We start from the raw sequence: 6,572 nt of genomic DNA, 5'->3' as shown, positions 1-6,572 counted from the left end.
AAAAAAAGAAAAAAGAAATGTGGATGAGCAAAACATGTTTAGCAAGCTGTCAAGCAACACTCTTCTATAATGATCAGTGTATGTGATGTAAATTTTATACTGTGATGACTTGATGACTTGTATGGATGTTTGGTACTGCTTACTTGCTCACTGTGTCATGAAATAGATAAAACCTTTACTGAATTTCTGTGAGATCTATATAAACAGAAAACTTCTCAAACAAAAGGAAAAGGACAAAAACTTTAAATCCTGTCAGAAGGCAATCTTGACCAGTGACTCGATTTCCAGATTTAAGCCAATTTGCAAACTCTGAACTCCTTAAATGAAGGGGTGGCCATATTCAGCCTGAAGAATAATCTTTACAACACACCTAAAAGTTTTGCTTTTTAGCCTTTCTCTAGTTCTTCTTCCGCACGGACATATGCCCTTTTATAAGGTTATCTGTATAGCAGGGCAAAGGAAATAATCAGACTGCCTTGGGTCTATGGGATAGTAATTTTAAATTGACAGTGATCATTCCATGAGACCTCTCAAACATTTTGGACTTCAAAGAAGGGCTTATGGATACCATGTGATTGCTGGAGTTTTACTTGATAGCCAATTTACAGTAGCTCTAGTAGGTCCCATAATTATTCATCAGATGCTTTTTTCTTTTTAAAAACACTTCACTAATGTATTGCTGGGAGAGGTATGCTCACAAGTTGTTAGAATTTAATTTTGCTCCCTGACCTATGGCCTGAGGGAAATTCTGGAATTGAAAGCTAACGTAAACCGTTTAGAGTTGCGTGTACCTAAGAAAATAAGGACTGAAAAAGAAAAGAAATGGTATTGGAGGAATTGCAGATAATTAGTGCAATCATCAAGGACTTGAAAGTTACTGGGGTGGGGGAATCCCACCATATCTCCACGTTACTCATCTACCTGGCCAATGCAGACTATAGGTCAATCCTGGAGAATCACAGTTGACTATCAAATATGAAAAAGTAAATCATGTGGCTACTCCAAGTGTAGCTACTATTATCAGGCTCACTGTCCTTACCTGACAAAGTTAATACATCTCCTGGTACAGGGTATGCAGCTAGAGTGATAAATATAGATCAATATTGAGTTTCTCTACATGCACCACTAAGTTCAAACCAAGACCATTTGTTGAAGACGTCTTCTTTCTTTCCATTGAATAGTTTGAGTTCTTTGCAAAATTCAAGTGTGCATAGGTGTGTGTCTTTATTTCTGGGTCTTCAGTTCACTTCCATTGATCAACCTGTCTGTTTCTCTACCAATACCAGGCAGTGTTTTTTACTACTGCTTTGTAGTAGAGCTTGAAATCAGGGATGGTATTACCTTCAGAAGATCTTTTAGTGTACAGGAGAGTTTCAGCTAACCTAGTTTGTTGTTGTTGTTTGTTTGTTTGTTTCCATATGAAAATGAGAATTGCTCTTTCAAGTTCTGTGATATATAGTGTTAGAATTATTTTTGGAAATATATTGAGTCTATAGCTTGCTTTGGTAAGATGGTCATTTCTACCACTAATTCACGAACATGAGAGATATTTCCATCATCTGTTAGTTTCAATACTTTAAGAGACTTGAAGTTCTTGACATGCAAATCTTCCATTTCACTTGGTTGGTTACAGTTACACCAAGATATTTTATAATATTTCTGGCTATTGTAAAGGGTGTTATTTCCCTAATTTCTTTCTCAGCCCGTTTATTGTTTATGTAAAGGATAGCTAATGATTTTTGAGTTGATTTTGTATCCAGTCAGTTGGCTGAAGGTACTGATCAACTGTAGAAGTTCTCTTGTAGAAGTTTTGTGGTCACTCATGTACACAATCATATCATCTATGAATAGTGACACTTTGAGGGTTTTTTTTTTCCATTTTGTATTTCCTTGGTCTCCTTTAGTTGTCTTATTTCTCTAGCTAGAACTTCAAATACTATATTGAAGAGAGGGAGAGAGTTTACAGTCTTTCCTTGTCCCTGATTTTAGTGGAATTGCTTTAAATTTCTCTCCATTTAATTTAATCTTGGATATTTGTTTGCTGTATATTGCCTTTCCTGTGTTGAGGTATGTGCCTCGTATCCCTGATCTCAAGACTTTTATCATGAATTTGTGTTGGATTTGGTCAAAAGCTTTTCAGCATATGATGAGATAATCTGTTTTACTTATTTTCGTTCGGTTTGTTTATATATTGAACTGGATTTCATATATTCAGCCATGCCTGTGTTAATGGGACAAAGCCTACTTAATCTTGGTATCTCAGGATGTTGCTGTATTATTTGGATTCAGTTTGGAAGTATTTTATTTAGCATTTTTGCACCAATGTTCATCAGAATAATTCATCTGAATATTTGTTCTTTGTTGAGTAACTATGGGGCCATACAATAAGTGTGGCCATGTTCCTTCTGTTTCTGTTTTCTGGAAAAGTTTGAGATGCATTGGCATTAGCTTTTCATAGAAGATCTGATTGCATTTCACACTAAAATGATCTGGCCATGGGCTTTTATTTAATTTTTTTTAATTGGGAGAATTTCTGAGGAGATGTAGGGCTATTTAAAATAGTTACCTCATATTGATTTAACTTTGAGGGATGGTATCTAAAAAGTAAATCATCCACTTCATTAAGATTTTTTATTCAGTTTTAAGGAGAAAACGCTTTTGCAGTAAAACCCAATAATACTTTGGATTTCCTCCATATCTGCTGTTATGCCCTTCTTGTCACTTTCAATTATATTACTTTGGGTTCTGTCTTAGATTTTGTTAAGTTGGCTTGGGATTGTCTATCTTCCTAATTGTCTCACAGAAACATCTCTTTGTATCTTTGATTCTTCTCATTTACTTCTAAGATATTGATTCCAGCCCTGAATTTAAGCATTTCCTGCCATGTACTCCTCCTGGGTGTGTTGGCTTCTTTTTGTTCTATTGCTTTTAGGTGTGCTTTTAAGTTGCTAGTATGAGAAGTCTCCATTTTCTTTATAAAGGAAATCCATACTATGAGATTTTTCTCTTTCACTGCTTTTATTGGGTCCCATACTTTTTAATGTGTTGTGGCTTTATTTTCACTGAATTCTTCCCTGAGGCAGTGATCAATGAGTAGTGAGTTGTCCAGTTTCCATGAGTTTGCCAGATTTCCATTGATTACCCTGTTGTTGAAATCTATCTTCATTTTATAGTGAACTGATAAGATCAGCTGGAGAGTCGTGAAGAAGGTATAATTTATTGTGTTTGGAGAAAGATTCTAAAGATATCTCTTAGCTTCATTTTGTTCTGAACATCTATTAGTTTACTTATTTCTCTGTTCAGTTTCTGTCTCAAACACCTGTCCATGGGTAAGGGTAGAGTGTTGAGATCTCTCACTATCAATGTGTGGTTTCAGTGTTAACTGAAGCTTTTTTGAACCTGAGTGCCTATGTTTTTTGCATAGATGTTCAGAATCGAGATGTCCTCTTGGTGGATTTTTCCTTTGATGAGTATGAAATCTCTCTCACCATCTGTTTTGTTTAAATGTGGTTGAAAATCTATTTTACTCAATATTATACTGGATACTCCAGCTTTCTTAAGGGGTCTGTTTGCTTGGAAAAACTGTCTAGGCCTTTACTCTTAGGCTGCCACTATCTTTGCTGCTGAGGTGTTTTACCTGTATTTATCAGATTGAAGAATGTTGTTTTGTATCTAAGCTGTTAGCTTGTGCTTTTTTCTTGTGAAATTGAGTCCATCAATGTTCAAAGATACTGATGACCAAACATTGTTAATTATTGTTATTTTGATAGATGTTGTTGTGATGATGGTGCTATTGGTGGTGGTGGTGGTTGTGGTGGTGGTGTGTATGTGTGTGTGTCTGTTTTACTTCTTTTTTTTTTTTCCTGCTCTGAATTTATTTCCTGTGTTTTCTTGGATATAGTCAACCTTCTTGAGTTGGAGTTTTTCTTCTAAAATCTTTGTAGTGCTGTATTTGCAAATAAAAGTTTAAATTTGAGTTTGTCATGGAAATCTTTGTTTTCCTCATCAGTGGTGATCGAATCTTTTTCTAGGTATACAAGTGTAGGTCACTATCTGTGTTCTCTTAATGTCAGTAAGACATTTGCCCAGATCCTTCTGACTTTTAGAGTCTCTGTTGAGAAGTTAGGTATAATTCTAATTATTCATGAGTGAGGTAACACAGACCTGAAGGGCCATAGGGACTTTTGCCAGTCTTATACCCACCTGCCTCAGGTCACAGCTAGGCCAATTTGCATCTCCTCACCTCAGGTCAAGGCTAGGTTAAGTTCCATTCTGCACCCACAGGAACATTCTTGAGTAAAAACTTCCCAGAATGTACTAACAAATAGTCACCTGACCCTCTGCAAGTCCCAAATAGAGTTCAAATGCATATCATGCTTGCTTGCAAATCAATTTAAAGGTCAATATCCTTAGCCATTATGTTTGAACTATAACTTTGTTGATGTAAGATGTGCCCCTAAGATGTATAAAAACTGCTTATAATACCATTTGAAGGTCACCTTCTGGTCACTGGCCTAGAAGGACTGTGTTGACCTCTCCAGGAAAATAAATCCCTTCTTTTGCAAGGGTCTGCATCTCATTGTTTCACTCAGGGGCATCTGCAAGTTTGTACCACTAACCAAGGGTTTGGGTCTTACAGACCCAACAGAAATTCATGGCATCTATTCAAAAATCTAAGTGGATATTATTGGTAGAACAGAAGATGAGCAAGATAGGAGCCACCAAAGTCAAATAACAAGGAGGGAAGTGGGCAGATGATTGAATCCTTCTAAGAAGGATTCAAACTAACTTTCAATGATTGGGAACTCAAGGTGTGTACTAAGAACATGTCTGTGTTATACACAGGTTAAACGTAGTGCTAAGACTGAGGCACACCACAACTACAAACAGGTTTTTCTAGTAAACACAGAATATGGGGGTTCACAATGTCATTGAATATCCTGCAACAGTGCTGTGCAGTAGTAGACAGGGCTCTGTGTATCTATGGCTTGCATGTACCACCAGGCAGAGGGTAGTCTGTGGCATTTTTCCACATATTTACCTGTGGCATGGTGGCACTCAAATCTCTGTCTTGTTTTCTCCTCTAGTATTTAGAAGACTAGAGTTGATTGAATTTGATTGTATTTATTTGTATGTGTCTTGGGCATACAGCTTTGGCAGACAAACCCTGCATCAAATCAGGATAAACAAAAGACTGCCAACTATTCTGCTCCATTGTAGATGAAATTTGATAGAGCAATATAGCTGCACTAAACACTTCCAGGAATGTCCAAGGTCAATGAGAGCCTTCTGACACACCCTTAGTACACACCTTTAATCCCCCAAAAGCTGATCTAATTGAAAGGCAGACAATCTGCTCTATCAAATCTCACAGGGTNTGTCTGAGATAGGATACACCCNCCACTCTGGANAATCGCTATATAAGCACAGCACAAGAAGGGAGAGTTCTGTTCAGTCAGTAGAGTTGACTGGAGTTGGAAGTCCATTTGCTTAGTGCCTTGAAGTGGAGTTGAGATCCTTGGTGTGTTTGTACNACCAGCCAGAATTCAGGAAGAACNACAAATTCTTCAAAAATAAGCTTCAGAGACAACAATGTCATCTGGCCAATAATAAATACATCTGGTGAACCTGGTTGAACCTGGTACAATCCCAACTTTGGATTATCAAGGCCACCAATATTGCAAGAAGCAGTGTACAGGAGCCCTCTGACAGAAAGCTATAGAAGAGAAATCCACCAGCGTTGTCTCCAGACGAAGAATCATTTCATCAAGTTCTGCAGNGNGCCANGAGACCTTCTGNAACCCAGGAGCCACAGGGGCCTCAAGCCTAGAGCAAGNAACAGAGCAGACCCCTCTAAGAAGGGAAATCACAGTAAACCAACACTCAAGACAATTTAATTATATAGGCAGATTTTGACTGCATTACAAATGGAAAACTNCAATTCTGATCCCTCACACACAAGGGTCAGGGTTGAAGACCAACAAAATGTATTTGAGAAAGCCTTTACCTTAATGATGGCAATCCTGATTGCAGGANTAAGTGTCTTCCAATTGACAATTGCAATCTTTATACATTTCCTCTCAAATGAACTTGAAAAAAGAACTGTACAACTAGAAATTGTCTCCAAAAAGGTTGAAGAGCTAGCTGTTCAACAACAAGAAATAGGTGTACTGAGAGAAAAAGTAGCAAAGATATTACAAAGGCTTGAGAGACAAGCAGCAGAGGAGGTAAGAGAACAGGAAGAGCTTAATTACAAACCTGAGATGCCTGATAAAATTGAGGATCAAGAGAGACAGCCCATTGGACCTACAAAACCGACTTTTAAGGAAACTGAGGCAATTCCACCAGCCAGACTATGTTTCCCAGCTCCCTTGGTACAGCGGCCTGAAACTGGTTTTCATCAGCAAACAGAAACTTCTCATCCAAATTATNGGAAGCCTGACTGCGAAAAACATTCATGCTGTTGTAACTCTCCTCAACTCAAGCAAAAGGATCCTCAAATCTCCCCACCACTGCTGCCTTGCTTCCTAACTTCAGATAATGATGCAAGATTGGCAGGATCCTCTGATCAT

The sequence above is a fragment of the Mus caroli genome, chromosome 5 (genome assembly GCF_900094665.2).
Source record: "Mus caroli chromosome 5, CAROLI_EIJ_v1.1, whole genome shotgun sequence".
Taxonomy (NCBI): Eukaryota; Metazoa; Chordata; class Mammalia; order Rodentia; family Muridae; genus Mus; species Mus caroli.
The sequence above is the reverse complement of the archived record's forward strand: the minus strand, read 5'-3'. Positions refer to the sequence as shown.